Source organism: Leucopleurus acutus, assembly GCF_964270905.1.
Source record: "Leucopleurus acutus genome assembly, chromosome: 6".
NCBI classification, from domain to species: Eukaryota; Metazoa; Chordata; class Mammalia; order Artiodactyla; family Delphinidae; genus Leucopleurus; species Leucopleurus acutus.
In genome coordinates this window covers 90271476-90289804 of record NC_139149.1, presented here as the reverse complement: position 1 = coordinate 90289804, position 18329 = coordinate 90271476, and the positions used below count along the sequence as shown (strand labels likewise).

Sequence of the window (18329 nt, the reverse complement as noted above, 5' to 3'; positions counted from 1 at the left end):
ACTAGTATGTTGTCATAGGCAGATATACTACTAAAAACATTTTGCAGCAGTATACCTAAAAACGTCTAGGGGTGATGTACAATACTTTCTACAGTTATTTTGTACCTGTTTTTAGTACTTTACAACTGCTTGAAAGCCTTGCTAGCACATTCTCACACCTTCAACATGTCTTGATTAATATTCTATAAGTGTTATGATTAATTTACTAAAGAGAGTGGCAAAATGCTCAGCTGCTACATAAAGGACTCTAGCTTTCCAGGACTCAATGACTATGTTGCACTGCCTCTTTTCCTCTACTTTTTTTTCCCCTGTATGTTTTTTGGTTGTTAACCTTGAAATACTTCATTTATCTTTATCTCGTATGTCTTATCTAGCAGAACTGAGATGTATGCAATCAATACTGGAAATTTAATGGTCCAGGTTTCTGATGCTAATAATAGTCTTTTGCTATTAAATACACCATACTTTCACTGAAACCAGCTAGGAAAATAGCATATTCAAATGCTGCATGTGTACATATACATGTGTGTAGGTACATATATATGTACACATTCACACTCCCCTCTCAACACACATATCAACTTCAACTGTAAGAACCTTATTAGATTAGACTGATCACACCCTAGCAAAATAAGGTTATATACATACATTTTTAGGGAAAGAGAACAGCCAATGTGATAAACTAAAATAAACTGGTATCTTTATAAAGCTAAGTAAATTCTGACATAATTTTCAGAAAGTTTCCTCTATGCTCCTACTAAGGTCTTTCTCCCTTAACTAGAATGCAAATCCATACTTTAGCCTACAGTCTAGATATTAGAGGAAGGCAAGGTAAGTTGTATATGAAATTAATTTTGTGTGATCTGAATTTGGTGAGATTTAATCATTTATGAGACAAAAATAAAAGCTTGAAAATTTGTATGTTTTAATAAATTCTTTGTATTAATAGTAAATGCCAGTACTCAACTACCACTACCTAAAAAGAAGGCATACAACAATGGGGAATCTTTTCAATGTTATTTAATAAGACTATTTCCCTGATTTGTTTATTGGACTGAACTCAGAGAAACTGCTTTAATTAAGTTCAAGATTTGTATGTTATGATTTATTGCAGTTTTGCAGAGCATTTAAATGCTATTTTTAATTTTAATGCTATTTTTAATAGGTGAAGTTATTTAAAAATGTGTAGCATGCTCTATAAGAAAGATACTGTCCTCAAAGGAAGTACTTAACAGAAGTGAAGTAGGATTTATAGAAATGTATTGCATGATTTATGATATAGCCATCCTCATATCCTAGTGCGACTAATTCTACAGTATCTTTCAGTAAGAAAGCTTTAGTGATTTCTCAAATCAAAGTTACTATTATTTTTTTAAGTACTGGCAAAATGTATTTGCCTTGTTTTCCTTCAGGTAAGACTACTCATGGCTCTGAAAGGAGCCTTCACATATCTGGTCACCAAGAGACAAACAGTGTTGCTGAGCAAAGCAGCAACTATGACTATGCATTATTTTAGATAATAACATTTTATCCCAACCCTTCTTTGCAAACACACATCTGATACCATTTTCACAACTTGAGCCTTTCAAAGAAGTGACCCTATATAAATTTCTATATATGAAGTTCTACTAAATAGATTTTTGAAGCTGATTTTTTAAGGAAAAAGGCATTATGCACCTCCTACATACAGTTACTTTTAGAAAAGCAATTTCCGTGTTGTCTAAAGAGTGAAACTGTCTTCAAATTTTAAGTTCTGCTTCATAAACTAGCTCAAGGTTAATACTGTAAGGACCTACAAAAGTTATGCCTTGAAGTTAAAAATTTATAGCCTACTATTCCATTTACTCAATAAAACCCCAGGGACTATGTGAAAATAACTTACATTGAAATGGAAAATGAATGTCCAAGTGTTTTCAAAAATAAGTTTATAAAGTTAACGTTTATCATTTTAACAGTTCTGTTTTGAGCTAAATTTTAAAATGCTATTCTTGGTGAATTATTTACAAATTAGACATCAAAGAGTGAAAATCAGTTTTCCTGAAGTGAGACAGCACATGTTATATGGTGGGAGTCATAAGACAGGAATTCTGGTTTCAGCTGTGACTTCACAGATGGAGAACTAAAGATGTTAAGAGATTTGTAAGAACTTCACAAGACTGTTCAGGGCTATACCACCTAGCCTCAAATATTATAAAAAGTGAAGAAATATTTGACAGCAGAACTGCATGAACTATTAAGCAACATGCTAATCATTTTAATTATGTCTTGCTTACCAGAAAAATCCCAAGCACTCAAAGCACCAAGGGTATATTGAACTATATCTTAAAAATTAGCCATGGTTAATCTACAAAGTTGAAAAATGACATGCAGATGAGCAAAGACTTTACGTACAGTTTTGATAAAGACTCACTTCAGGTTTAGGTATCTTTATCTCTAATCCTGAAAGAATCAATGCTGAATCAAGTCCAACATTCCAGATAAATGCACTTCTTTACCAATCAGGCAGTTTTTTCTGGTAATCACTTTGATTAATACAATCTCATGCTATTTTTCATGTTTCAGAGGTGGGAAGTATTAGTAAAGCATCAGAATTAACTAAAACTCAAAGGAGAAAACTTTCTTTTTAAGCTATGAAAAACGAACCTAATTTCCTTGGCTTTTAAAAAACAAATCTGTAATTTCAGTGTTTTAATTGTCTAATAAGCACTTATGTCTGCTTCCTTTAACCTGTGCAACTCAAAAGGGGGATTGGTTTTAATCTTGCCTTTTAAATCTGTGACCCTCCAAGAGGGACTCATTCATTATAAGTAAGTTTTCTGTGCACATTACATAATAAGTGTTCTGCCAAAAACTATGAGGACTATAGTTTAAAGCAGGCAAGAACCTTTCTCTCAAAGAGCTCACAAGCTAATAGTAAGAAATGAAAAATGTATTATATACATATAAAAGAGCTAGGCAAGTATAAACTACCATCAGTTTACCTATAAAGTCCCTCCAAACAAGTATTTAGTTAACAATGACTTCAAACCATAAACTTCTATTTTGAAATGATAGGAAAACAATGAATTATGGAAAAAAGGAAAGCAAGAGCTGGCTATTTATGGTAATCTTTCTGTTGATGCTGACCTAATAAATAAGATAATGAAATCAATATATTTTTTCAAGACCGTGGCTACTTCCTTCAAGTGAACTTTTATAAACCAAAACTTAACTATTGTTGAGGAACAAAAATTTCTAGTAATCATCAATAAAGCTAGAACCTTGGAAACTTTCTCCACAAAGAGATAATGCTGTTAATATTCAGAGTGATGAAGACTATGCTTCACTGTTATTTCTTGCCCAGGGAAAAGGCTCTACCAGTATGTAAATTTAAGTTCTCCAGAGCTCAGTTTAGTCATCTGCAAAAAATGAAGGAGTTACTACTGCCTTCATGGTAAAAGTTTGCTAAGTGTGAATTCCCCCCCAAATAGCAGAATTTATGAGTAATATACTACACCCACACAAACATAATAAATTCTCTCATAACAAATAATTTGCAAAATATAGTATATTGAATTAAAATGTTTCACTCAAAGTTGTTATTTCTTGATTTTTATCTTTGCTTCTTTTGGTCAGTCACTCAACTAAGGGATCTGGACACAGGATAAAAGAGAAGACCAGAGCAGGTGGGGTGTAACTCCAAATATGCATTAGCAGATTTAGTTATTTTTCTAACTAAAAACTAAAACTAGATTTTAGTTTTTAGTTAAATAGTGGTGTCCTGTTTGCCTGGGCTTTCAGAGATATTTAGAAAATGTCTGTTATAATTAAATAAGAATTTATGATGTCCAAGATATGACACCAAAAAGCACAAGCAACGAAAGAAAAAAACAGAACTGGAAATTGTCAAAATTAAAAACTTTCGTGCCAAGAAAGTGAAGACAATCCACAGAATGAAAGAAATTTTTATAAATCATATATATCTGCTAAGAAGTTTGTATCTAGAATAATAAAGAACTATTACAACTCAATAAGACAAATAACCCAATTTAAAAATGAGCAAAGGATCTGAACAGACACTTCTTCCAAGATATATAAATGGCCAGTAAGTACACAATAAGATGCCAGACAGCATTAGTCATTAGGCAAATGCAAATCTAAATCACAATGAGATACTACTTCACACCCACTAAATGGCTACAATGAAAAATAAAAACAAGTGTTGGTGAGGATACAGAGAAATCAGAACCCTTATATATTGCTGGTGAGAATGTAAAAAGATACCACCATAGGTCTGACAAACAGTCTGGCAGTTCCTCAAATAGTTAAAAGTAGTTACTATATAATCCAGCAATTCCACTCCTAGGTATAAACCTAAGAGAAATGAAAACATGTGCAATAATTGAATGTTCATGGCAGCATTATTCACAACAGCCCCAAAGTCCAAATATACATGAATTCATGAATAAAATACTGCATATCCATAAAATGGAGTATTATTTAGCAATAAAAAGGAATGAAGTCCTGACAGATTCAACATGGATGAACCCTGAAAGTATTAATATGCTAAGTAAAAGAAGCTCATCACAATAGAGTCCTTTGATATGCAATGTTCAGAATAGGCAAATCTAGAGACAGAAAGTGCATTAGTAGTTGCCTAGGGCTCGGGGTATGGACAGATTGAGGCGTGATGGTTAAGGGATGTGGAGTTTCTTTTTTGATTAACAAAAATGTCCTAAAACTGACTGTGGTGATAGGTGCACAACCTTGTGAACATGCTAAATAACTACAGAACTGTACACTGGAAATGGGTAGACTGTATGGTACGTCAACTGTAGTTCAACAGTGCTGCTAAAAATGAATCAATGATGTCCAATTTTTAAACTGCAATATAATCTATCATGAAGGAGAAAGGATTAAGAGTCAGGATATCTATATTTTAGCCCAAAATATCACACCATTCCTGTTTATGTCGTTCCTCCTCTTACATGAATAACTTAAAGCTTCCTGCCTCACACTCAGGGTTTCTCGTAGTGTGGATTTATAGTTAATGTGACACTTTCTTCACCTCACCAACTTGTGAACATATCAAGTTCACTCTACTTCCATGTCTTCATTTTTGTTGTCCATGCCACTGCTTACAATATACTCCCCTTTACTACTACCTTCCAAGTTCTTCCATATGCAATTTGAATACTATCTTTCTCACAAAACATTTCCTCACTGAACGCCTTCTCTTCTAAACTCAACAGTCCTTCAAGATAGCAAAAACTGATACTCTGCCACATATAAATCATTCTTTCTTATATTTTTGTCACCTCCACTATACTGTGAGTTCCATGAGGGCAGTAAAGCCACATACAAAGGCTTTACTGTTTATAGCAACTAGAACAATACTTCATTTAATATCTATAAAAATACCTAAATGAATAAATTTTCTCGTGATTATTCCACCAAATACAAAAAAGCTAATGGTCAATAAACATTCACTGAATAAATGACTAGATTGATAAATGGCAGGAAGTAAAACCATAACAGCAAACAATAAAGCTGCTACTGACACTTTTAAGGAAATGATACCCCTTTAAGAGTACAGAATTCAAAACAAGCAATAATTTTCACTTCAGTGATGAAAAACAAGATATTTCTGAGTCTCCTACTGCTAATCGCTTACACAAATAGGGATAACAACTCTAAAAATTGTTATTCAGCTTTGTTTAGATAACAAACACTTTTAGTTACATCTATGCTGTCATATAATTATAACCAGAAACTCACATGCAGATAACCAGCTCATTAGGAAAAGAGTTAAAATTGAAGAAAGAGGGCTTCACCAGTAGCGCAGTGATTGAGAGTCCGCCTTCCGATGCAGGGGACACAGGTTTGTGCCCTGGTCCGTGAAGATCCCATATGCCGCGGAGCGGCTGGGCCCGTGAGCCACGGCCGCTGAGCCTGCACGTCCGGAGCCTGTGCTCCGCAACGGGAGAGGCCACAACAGTGAGAGGCCCGCGTACCACAAAAAAAAAAAAAAAAAAAAAAAACCTGAAGAAATCTTAGTTTCCAAGAAGATTCACTAATCTTTGGGAAGACATTTTCTATTACCATTGGTATAAATAAATTCTCAGACATACCCTCTACTCTGACACCAAGGTCATTAGTTATTTTAACTTCTCACTTAATTCTCTCTTCTCCAACCAAATGTCAGTCATTACTTCTCTCCTTTAGGAAAAAACTTACCATCGATCCCTCAGACCTCTTACTCTCCAAACCTTGACTGTTGATAGACTATTCAGAGTCTAGATTAATTCAGCCAGGAAGACTTTGTTCAGACAGTCCATCTCATTTATGGTAAACTTTTATTACTTTACTTCAACCCTGAGAAAAAGCAACTCAGGCATTTCAAAGTTTAACAAGGGGTACTATTGTTAAGTTGAGATTCATGTAACTAGCCTCAAGAATTGATTAAATACATAAAGGTAAATTTTTCATCACTGGATATGTAAAATACTGTCTTCTACTTATCTGCTGGAATTAACACCGAAGTATGAATGATAAATCTTCCCCTCCCTCCCTTCTTATTGGTAACCTAGGAGACAGGTGAACAAAACTAGGTAAAATAACAAAACGTATCTTTCCAGGGCCAGGACTGGCAGAGCTAAGAGAAGAATGCAAAACAAAATAAAATAAAACAAACAGGACGCAAGATAAGACTTTGTATATACTAAGGAAAGAGGGGCATGCTGGGTGAGAAGAGAAACAAATGGCTATTCTTATCTGTGTTTCAAATATGTCTCAAAAACCTACATTTACAGATTGATAGTACAAAATAAATTTAAAACCATACTTTCTTCTTACAACTCCAAAAAGTTTAACCAGACTAAGCACATATAATGACTGAGTTAGCATACGTATTAAATTGGCAGAGGAAAACAAGTAGCCATTGTTCTAGTTCTAGACCTTTACCTCTACCCCAAAAGGCAATTCACTGATACAATGACACTGTGAGAAATCATTTAATTCCCTGGTAGCCTCCAGATATGTTCCAGAAGAAAACTTTTCTGCCTTTACAGATTTCAATTATCCACTCCCCCCCCTCCCCCAACCAAATCTAGAAAGATAAGTGCTTTGTAAACATTTTAGTCACTGAATGGGCAAAAATAGCATGTATTAGTATTTTATATAAAAATACTAGTAAATCCTCAAAATAATAGTAAGACAATATTCTTTCATTAAAAGCTTTAACATATGTAACTGTCAACGTAAGCACACAAAGAATGAGATACACCATAACAGCTTCATTTAATGATTTTTTTTGAAAGATAAGGGACTTTTTTGTGTCCCTGCTGCTAGAGTATTAGTTATCATTTTCTAAGCTTAATCAACTTAAAAAACTTACAGCATGTGTATTTTAAAGATAAATACACTAACAGCATGTATATTTAAAATGAACTATAGTTAAATGCTGCTTAGAAGGTCCAAAAAAGAAAGAGAGGTACTGAAACTTGTTTTGTTTTCTAGTTGAAATGAGTATTACTTGGGTCAACTGGTTGACCAAGGACTTTCACAGTAAAAAAAGAAAAAAAAAATTATCTCAGCAGTAAAGTCTCAGTAGACAATCATACAGAAGAAACTCACCATTTATTTAGATATCAAATATAAAACTCACTGATAATGACACTAAGAAACATTAGAAAATCATCAAAAAATAAGTTAATGAGTATATAAAAAATTAACTCGGAGAAAGCTAGTACACTAATCAGGATTACTGGGTAGTAATAGTCCATGAGAATAGTCTGTTTAATAAAAGGTCTGGACTACATGAGATGGTCTTTCTCATTCAGAGAGAAAACTATAGACTATTTTTGGTTGAAATAACAGAAGGAAGTAGTTTGTTCAGGGCTATAAGAACCACAACAAGAGTTAAATTCAGATTAAATTCACTTTGAGACTTAAATCTTCTACAGCTTGCTTTCCTCTTCATGTACATCGCGATCATTTTAATAAAACTTAAAAAAAAACCCTGAAACTAAAAAGGTAATTAAGGCAGTTCAAATAATTTCCAAATTGGCATCTCTCATTCAAACGAAATCTTTCATTTAAAGAAATAAAGGCATAATGACAGCATTCCTTACTTTAAATGGTCACAAAAGAGCTAAAAATAAAATCAGCTCACCAACCGGTTAACAAACACAGGTATATCCAGATGATGAGGTGCCTCATAATTAAAAGAATGAAGCTCTTTATGTCCTGACACAAACCAACTGCTAAACCATGTTAAGTGAAAATAGCAAGATATATGAGTGTACATAGTATACTATCATTTGTACAAAAGGGATGGGCGGGGAGGAGAGTACATACATATTTGCTTGTGTATGGACAGAACACCTCTGAAAGGAAAAACAAGAAATTGGTGCCACTTGGGTGACTGGAGGGCAAAACACATGACTCCCTGCTGTATTACATCCTATGTGTTTTGAATTACGGACTATCTGAATGAATTATTTATTAAAAAAATAAAACTGGAAATACAAAACATAATCCTTTCTTCCATCTTCAGGTGTGATCTCTCTTTCCTTTGACTGCTTTCTGATGACATAATACTCTGCATTGTTAGTCATCATGTCCCCAAAAGTTCCTTGAGGGTAGAGATATGACAATGTAATTCATCTTTGGATTCGCTGCAGCTTCTGGCCCAGTGTATTAAAACACAGTAACAATTATGATGAATAATTTAAAACATAATAGGAAACACTTGTTGAGTACTTGTGACATGCCTCATGTTTAATATGCATTAACTTATTTAATTCCCACATTTGTATGAGCTAGATATTGTACACTTATGACCAAGCAAATTGAGGTATGGAGAAGAAACTTGCCCAAGGTTCCAAGCTAGGAAGTTAAAATAAACCTTAAAAATAAATAGCTGTCATTAATTGAATCCTTAAGGAAGTACTTTATAATTATCTCACAATGCTATAAAGTAGCTTTATCAGATAAGGAAACTAAAAAGATCAAGAAACTTCTTGTAGGTCACAAAATTCCTTGAGGGTAGGCACATGATAGTAGTGGCAACAGGAGGATTCAAACTGGCATGTGATTCCCAAACCCCATGCTCTTTCCATTAACTACATTCTCTGTCACAGTAAATGCTAAATATTTGAAGTACCACAAACTGTGTCTCAAGTGATAATGTAGAGATGAGTTCATACATGAGTAAGAAAAAAACCAATCTTTTCATTTTTTCCATTCCCTATATCCTTAAATTCAGATTTGAGCTCTAACTATTCAATAAAGAAGCCATCACTGGAGGTGACACTGTAACATGAAGAAAGATATGCTTACAAGATTATGTCACAGGCTGGCTATAAACAAGTCTACATAACCATTCCTGATAAGATACTGAAATGAAATTATAAATTTCAATGATACATTGTAAGCATTAGGTTACAAGTAAATAATTTTTTTCTACTGTGTAAAAAAAGGAAAAAGATTTTTAAAATGAAGTGAAGTGGGAGATATATACTTGGTTTTACTGCAACCATATTATACCCCCCAAAACAAAACCTAATGTCTTAGAATGAAAAACAAAATAAAGCTACTTCTCTATGAAGAAACAAAAAGTCTATTAATCAGATCTAATCATGAAAATGAATTTCAGAAAGCAGAAAAAGGAAGGTGCCATTTTATGAATCAGGTTTCTAAGTTTCCTTAGGTCCTTATGTGGAAAAAAAAATCATTCGAAAAGTGTAACACTAAAGTCTTAAATTCCATAAAAAGTGTCCTTTTAATATTCTTCAGTCAATTTGTGTCAAAGACTCATTGGCTTTCTGAATACATGTCCATTAAAAAAAGGTTCAAGCAGATTTAACTGTAATTTCTGCTGATCCCTGGGAGGGAGCAAAAGTATAATTTAGTAAGAAGCTCTAAATGAATATTCAAATATTAATGAATATAAAAGTTTAAAAAGTTTCACCTGAGATTACTAAAAGAATTAGATTATGAATTTATAAATAAAATTTTCTAAAAAATCTTTTGGATAAGACTGAAGAAAAATCCTATCAGAAAACTTTTTTTTCTAATTCAACAAAGGAAGAGTCATTGTCATATAGTCTGTTACTCAACTTATGCTGGTTTGCAGAAAACCCTTAAGGAAAACCAGTAATCTATAGTATCATCAAGACCATAATTTCCTCAGTGTTTGGAAATAAAATCATCTTCCCAATTCTTATGGAAAAACTCTTTATTACATCTTCTTAATTGTTTCTTGGTAATGACAAATTGCTAAGGTGGTTTTTTAAAGACTTGCAATACAGCAAAGTAGGTTTTGGAAAAGTGACTTGCAAACAGAAAATCAGAAGACAGTGCTTCTACTAACAATATTTATTCCTAACAAGAAACCTTGTATCAATCACAATTCTATCACACCCTGAGACAGGTAAGTATTTTAAAAACAAATAACCTGTTCATCTTTTGCATCACTTAAAATAACCATTTTGGCTTTATTTTTTAATTCAGGAAATGAGTGTAAAAGATTTCAATAGCTGGCAACCAAAAGTATCTTTTATACTAACTTAAACCTTTAGAAGGCAAAACTGTTGCAAGCTAAGGCTAGCATGAAATTCTAACTTCTGAAGAAGGCAAGACAAACTTAAATAGGTCATATCCCAGGTCCTTTAAAAACTGTCTTTTAATCTTTGATGTGTCAATGACTTTTTTGCTGTCCCTCTTCCCCAACAGGGAAAGAAAAAATAAACCTTGCGACTTAAATTATTGTCGCTCTGGGGCTGGGGTTACCTACCGCACGCTAGACTAATAATGGATACTTTTAAATGCCTATTTTTAGAATTAGTATTAACCAATCTCTTGTTTACATTTAGACAGAAAGATGTGCGAAACATGGCAGGGGGTACATGGGGAGATCCAGAAGACCCAACACCACGGTTGCCCGCCCCCCCCAAAAAAGGTGATGTAAAACAAAAGTACATCGGCTAATATGTTTCAACGAAGTGTTTCAAAATCTCTCAAGTGATTATTCCCTTATTGAAAAGGGTTAAAACCGAAACTGTTTTCAAACATCAGCTTCCCTTTTACAAGATCCCAACAGTTTTTAAAAAGTTACTACCAATATGTTTTTCTTAGCACCCTCTTCCTCCCCGAAAGAATGCATTTCCATGACTACTGATTTTAAAAAAAGAGGGTGAGGATAAAAGTCAAAATTATTTTAAAAAGCGAGAGTTCTCATTCCTTCATGTAAGTAGAAAAACACAGAAAACATCTTTCCAACGGGGTGGGAGCAGGGGAAAAGGGCGTGAATAAAATACAGTACGAAAGGAAACCTTGGGTTTCGAACTTTATTGCACAAAGAGAGAGTGGAGAGGAGAGTAGGTCAGCCGGAGCAGCGCTTCCCCTCGCGAAGCGGGCATGCAGACAAGGAGGCTACCGGGAAGGCAGACACCTTCACCTCCTCTGCCCTCAGCTGTCGCCTTCTTCCTCCTCCACCCCCCGCGGGCACCCCGGCGGCGCTGCCCGGGCGGACGGCGGGCCGGGTCGGGGGCGAGGCGGGCGGCGGGGGCCGGGCGGGTGGAGCGGGGGGCAGCGGCCGGCAGGGCCAGGCCGGCGGGCGGCCTCTCCCGGGGTGGCTTCGGGCTCTGGGCTCCCGGCTCCGCGCCGGGCCCGGCTCGACCCGGCGGCGGCGGCGGGAACGCGGGCGCCAGCTCGCCGCGGCCGGCCGCCCGCACACACCCCCGGCCGCCGGCTCCCACCCCGCCCGCCGCCCCCCGCCATGAGCGCCGCCGCTGGCTGCAGGCAGAGTCGCTGCCGCCCCGGCCGCCGCTGGCTCCAGTCCGCCGCCATTATTCTTTGTTCGCTGCGAGCGGCGGCGATGGTGTGGGGCTCGGGCGGAGGCTCCATCTTTACCACGGCCCCTCCTGCGAGGGGAAGGCCCCGAGCGCTGGTGTCCGGCGCCTCCCCGTCCCCCCTCCGTCCCCCCGGCTCTCTCCGGCTCCTGCCTCCTCCTCCTGCTCCTCTTACCGGTGGTACAAGCTCCTCCGTCACTGCTTTCGTTCGCGGCCCGGATCTCGCTGGAGTTTTATTCTCTCCCCCACGTAACACACCGCGTCAAACTACACCTCCGCCGCGTCACTCACCAACACTCCGCTTCTCCCAGCCGCCCGGGCCACAGGCAGCAGCAGCCGCCGCCGACTGAGGACTCGCAGCCAGGGAGCCAGCCAGCGCCGCCCAGTGCCGAGTGCGCAGCGGCCGCGCACGGAAACAGCCGAGCTCGGCCCGGAGGAGCTCGAGCGGCCCCGCCCTCAGCGCTGGAGGCGGAACTTGCCGAAGACCTTCGAGTTCCTTCGGGCACGGCGGAGGGCTTCCGCGGGGAGAGGGAAGGCGGAGGTGGTCTGGGGCCAGGGGTGGGGAGGAATGATCTAAGCCCCCCTCCCCCTCCCCCTCCCCTCCTCCCTCCCCCGCCCTGCCGCTTATCGATGGATAAAACCGGCGGCGGAAATTTGCAGGAAGAGTTAGGGTTTGTGTGTGGCAGGGTGGGGAATTCCCGAGGGGTGTCGACTGCTCGATGGAAACTCCCGCGCGGGCTGCCCTTGCGGCGGTAAGCGGCGGGCTCTAGGGCGGCTGCGGCGTGCCGGGTCTGGGTCCCCGAGCGCCGCCAGCCCCGGGAAGTTTCAAACGCTGCCGGGACGGGGGAGACGCGCCACTGGGCCGGGGCCGCGCCTGAGTGCGAGAGTACTGCGAGCTGGGGAGGAAGGCCTGCAGCGGCTCTGCGGTCGCCCCCGAGGCCTGGGGCCTGGGCTGGACTCTGGGACGGTAGGCCGCGGCGCTGCGCCGGCGCGGCCCGGGGGCGTCGTTGGCCCCTGTGGGGAGGGTCTTCCGCCCCTCTGGGCGGGCTGGGCGGCTCTGCTTCGAGAATCCGCTGAGAAACCTGGCGCCCGCCGGCGGGGCCGTTCTGTTTCGGGGGACGGAGGCTCTGGGACTCCGGTCACCTTGGCGGGGTTCAGTACAACAGCGAGGACGGCCAGGCCTGGGGGGCACATCTTCGGCCTCCGAGCCGTGACCTGCCCTATCCGAGGTTGCTCTTCTACACTTTCGAAATGTCTTACCTTCCTCCTCCACCTGCCCGCCTTTTTTTTTTTTTTTTTTTGCACCATCCTGTGTCGGTTTCTTTTCACAGCCCGTTTTCTGCAGCACAGGGTTGCAGCGGCTGCACCCTTTTCTTCACCACCCACTCCCCCTGTGAACCCGCAGTGTGACTTCCGTTGCCTCGAAGCTACTGAAACTGCCCTTTCAGAGGTCACCCGAGACACGATACCGACTTTACCATTATCCTTTTTATTGAACTCGACAGTCCTCTCCCGGGCTTTCATGTCTATTGTAATTCACTTTCAGTCCCTTAAAGCAAACATGTTTTAGGAAGCCGAGAGGGTCCAAAACAGAGCTCCGTCCCTTATTGACTTACTGTTGAAAAAGAAAGAGTTCCCTAGCCTGGTCCTGTAGATCCCCTCGTCCTTTCTCTTTGGGCTGAGGAATATCCCCCTTTCCTTCTGTTATTTTCAACCTTTTCTTCTCAACCGGCGTTTCTGTCCAGTATTTGAACAGTCTCTCATTTTTTGGAAAACATTTTTCTCTTTAAATCCCTCTCTAACCGCGATTGTCTCTTACCCCGTGGACGTTCATGTCCCAGTCTCCTCAGCCCTCTCCAGTCTAGTTTCTGTTCTTACCACACACCTGAATCAGCTCTGAATTGTCACAGACAAGCTTCAGGCCTCATTTACAAGACCTCATTCTGGCATTTTACACCATTGCCCACAGCCTCATCCAAATATTCTCTGCCCTCTGCTCTTGTTTTCTTTTACCTCTCTGGTTGTTCTTTAACAACCGGCTTCTCCTCCTTTAGCCAACTGTTAAATATTGGAATCCTGTTGAGCTTCATCCTCTTCTCGAGTCCCACCATGTGCATTTTCCTAGGTGGTCTCATCCTCTTTCCGGTGGCTTCAAATACCCTTTGCCAAAGACTGTCCAGCTCAAAACTCAAGCCTAGATCTTGCTTTTGAACTCTAGATTCATATTTCTAACTGCCTGTGCTACACTTTCATCTGGATGACTTGATGTCAAACTCAACCTCTTTCCTCCAAAAGCCTCTTCCCGTAGACCTCGGATCAGTAAAGTACAGCCTGTCCATCTACTCAGTTCAGAAACCTAAGACACCTCCGACACACATCAGAATCACCTAGACCTGCCTTAAAAAAATAGGATTTGTGGCTTCTCATCCCACTCTAGTCTAAGCTACATTCATCTCTTGCTTGAAGTTCTGCACTACCTACCATGGAGGTCCTACAAAACTGCTCTTGGCTCATTCCAATCCATTTGCCATACTGCAGCCAGAGCAAATTTTAACAAATACAAATCTGATCAAGTCACTACCCTGCTTGAATTCCTTCAGTCCTTCCCTTTGCTTACTGAACACAATCTTAAGTCCTTGTCATTAAGGCCAGGCCCTCCATTATCTGGGCTCGTCTTCTTCCCAGCCTCCCCAGCAGTCCCTCTAGCTCTCTGCACTCCAGCCATGTTAGTCTTCTTATTTTTTCCAGGCTCTTTTCTCTTGTTCCCTACTGTAAACTCTCACCTCAAGGAATTTATACATGCTATTCCCTTCCCCTGAGATTCTTTTCTGATTCGTCATACTTGTAATTATTTGTTTAATGTCCATGTGTGGTCTGTGCAGGTAGGGACCATGTCTGTCTTGTTCACCACCAGAATTTCTCTCTTCCCATCCCCAGCACAATGTCTAGAATGTAGTGGTGCTCAGTAAATATTGAACAAATAATGAATATCTCTACGGTCCTGGGAAAAAATCCTTAATATTTTGGGGTTCAAATCCTGGTTCAGCCACTTACTAGCTGTGTGACTTGGGCATATTTTTCATTCTTGCGCCTCAGTTTTCCCATCTGTGAAATGAGAAGATGATAATAGCACCTATATCATAGTGTTACTGTGGTAATTAAATGAGATCATTCATGGAAAGTGTATTTGGCACAGTGACATGTAATAAGTGTCTATTTAAATGTTGCCTATTACTAGCTTTATTTGTATATCTCACCCTTGTGTCAAATACATTTGCAAAATTGAGCTTATTATCTTCCTGCTCTTCTTACCCTGGCCCTATACATGATATCAAAATATTAGAATTATTTGCTCATAACCAATGCTTCTCATTCACCAAATACAGTAATTTTTTATTTAAAAATTTCCGTATATTCTTCTTTTCTGTTCACACTGATCGTCATTTAGGGCCTACCTCTTCATGCCTTAGTTACTTTGCTGACTTCCTGGGTGCTTCCTAGGTGCTAGTGGGACTGCAGGCCCACTTCTCCTATTCACTTCTGCCCTACTCTCAGACCAGTGGGCCTCAAACAGTTATTAAGTCATACTTTCTCCTTGACTTACGCTCTCCTGGCCTCTGTTTTCACCTAATTTTGTTCATTCACTCATTCAGTCATCCAGTCATTCAAGTGCAAGTTATTTTACTAAATGCTTTGGATATACTTTAGATTTGAAATGTAGTCTCCCAGTTTCATATATGTGCTCTGGCATCTCCATAAACCATAGAAATGAACTAGAAATGTCAAACTTTAGCATCCGTTTTTATCTCTGGGACTTGAAAGCTACTCCCACTTTTGACTCAATTTTTCAATTGGAAAACAGGGTCAATATTGGGGAGATGAAAGTAGGGAAGAACACATGGATGTAAGTTGACATAGTATAAGGTAGATAAGATGGCAAAGGGGGAAGGTCTCAAGAGATGATTATAAAAGGCTTCAAGGAGAAAGTGGTATCTGAGAGCTTTTTTCTAACCACGGCTTCCTTTTCCTGTTATTTTTCTCTCTTGCTTCCGCTGTTGAACCTAATTTTCACCCTCACTGTGAACTCAAGTTCCATGAACACTGCCTATTCTAGTTCATCACCTCTCAGGACTTAATTTGTTTTTCTACCTAACCCCAAGGCCATGGTGACCTATTTTGTTTATTCTAAAAATACCTGTTGAGCACCTATTTTGTGCTATGTACTACAAAACTGGGGCTATCGCAGTAAATAAAACATTGTTTCTGCTCTCAAAGGTACTAGCATAAAATCTTCAACTTCTCTTCTTTCTGACATTTCTCTTTTTTGTTCACTCCTTTGTGCCCTCATCTAGCGTCATGGTTGTAAATACAATGCCCATGCTGACAACCCTCAAAATTATATCTTCCCAAATCACCCTCCCAAACTTTAGACTCATTTAAACAACTGCCTACTCACACCTCCACTTGGATGTTGTCTTAGCCTTGGTTCTCCCAGAAAGCAGAATCTGAGGCAGTCTTCTGTGCTCTTATTTTATTAGGGAGTACAATCTTGGGGAAGTGAGGGTAGGGAAAAGTAGTGAGTCAGGACAGGAGGTTAAGATTCAGTCAGAGGATGCTAACACTACCCTCCTCTGCAACATACACATACTTCTGTTTCATGTGGGCACCAAACAGACCCCTGTGTGAGATGTGTGGCCTGAGCATGAGGCAAAGCACTATTGGGTCATTACTGCCTGAGGTTGGTTGGCCATGGCAATGAAAACAAAATAAGTGGTAGAAGACCCTACAGGCAAGGAGGCCAAGAGGATCCTAGGTGATACAGAGGTGTCTAATAGACATCTCAAACTCAATATGTCCAAAACTGAACTGATTTTCCCCCTCACATCTGCACCTGCAGTCTTTCCCATCTATATTGCTGAGGTTAGAAATCTTGGAATGACTCTTAATACCTTCCTTTCTCTCACATCCCACATCTATTCCCGTAGGAAATCTTATTGGCTGTACCTTCAAAATATATCCAAAAACTGACTACTTACCACCTCCACTGCAAGTGAGCTGGATGTATAATACTTTCATCTCTTATCTAGATTACTGCAATTGCTTCTTAAGAACTTCCCCCTACTTCCGTTGCCGTACACCAGCCACTCTTCTGCCTTAGCACCTGGGGGCTGTTTCAGTGCTTAAAATGCTCTTTTTCCAAATATCAAGAGAGCTAACTCCCTCACTCCTTCAGGTCTTTGCTGAAATGTCACTTTCTCACTGAGGCCTTGACAATAATACTTAAAATTACAATTTGACACCCACCTCAATCACCCCTATTTTTTCTTATGGCACTTATTACCTTCAAATATACTGTCTGTTTTACTACTTTTTTTTTTATAAATTTATTTATTTTTTGGCTACGATGGGTCTTCGTTGCTGCACGCAGGCTTTCTCTGGTTGCGGTGAGCAGGGGCTACTCTTCGTTGCGGTGTGCAGGCTTCTCATTGCAGTGGCTTCTCTTATTGTGGAGCACGGGCTCTAGGTGTGCAGGCTTCAGTAGTTGTGGCACGTGGGCTCAGTAGTTGTGGTGCGTGGGCTCAGTAGTTGTGGCTCACGGGCTCTAGAGCGCAGGCTCAGTAGTTGTGGCGCACAGGCTTAGTTGCTCCGCGGCATGTGGGATCTTCCTGGACCAGGCCTCGAACCCGTGTCCCCTGCATTGGCAGGCGGATTCTTAACCATTGAGCCACCAGGGAAGCCCTGTTTTACTACTATTTATGTTTATTGTTGACTGGCTCCCTTGCTAAAATACACGTTCTGAAAAGCATTATCTTTCTTTTGTTCACTGATGTATCTCAAACACTTGGAACCATGCCCTGACATATAATAGGTGCTCAATATATGTTTGTTGAATGAATTCCCAACTTGCTTGTGTTCAGGTGGTTCATTTTCTTGGTTGCTTTTGTAATGAGCAGGAATATAATAGTTTTCTTGGTTGCTTTTGTAATGAGCAGGAATATAATAGTTTTCTTGGTTGCTTTTGTAATGAGCAGGAATATAATAGTTTTCCTTCTTATTTGGTAAGATTTCCTATAATCTTGATGTAACAGTTATCAATAAGAATTCCTGGAAACAACTGAAATCCCAAACACCTATCTATAACAGCAAAAAAAAAAAAAAGAAAAAGGAATGACCCAAATGTCCCCATACTAAACAGTTAACTATTTAATTCAACTTTTGTCCCTTATATGTACTCATACCTCTTTTAACATTACATGGGAACTATTCATTTGTTTGTCTGCATCCTTTATTGAACCATGAGCTCCCTAAAGGCAAAGTTGTGTTTTGTTGAACTTGCATCCCTAGTAACTGACATATAATAGGTGCTCAGTAATGTTTCTTGAATGAAAGAAAGAATGAATGGTTAGAGTTTTTCCAGCACTGGTCAAGGGAGCGGTACCCTGCCCAAGTGATTCAAACATCTGATCTACTTAGCAGTTCTTCCCCTGCAGTGTA

General features: G+C 39.7%; 1 protein-coding gene across 4 annotated transcripts in view; it reads right to left on the bottom strand.

Annotated features, from left to right (window-relative positions):
- Window positions 1-12179, bottom strand: part of CREB1 (cAMP responsive element binding protein 1) — a 56141-nt gene extending 43962 nt beyond the window's left edge. For 3 of the 4 annotated variants that reach the window (XM_082840822.1, XM_082840824.1, XM_082840825.1), the window contains exon 1: window positions 12010-12179. The gene's annotated coding sequence lies outside the window, so the exon portion shown is untranslated. The remainder of the gene's footprint in view (window positions 1-12009) is intronic. The other variant, XM_082840823.1, reaches the window with a different exon arrangement.
- Between the last annotated feature and the right edge of the window lie 6150 nt (window positions 12180-18329).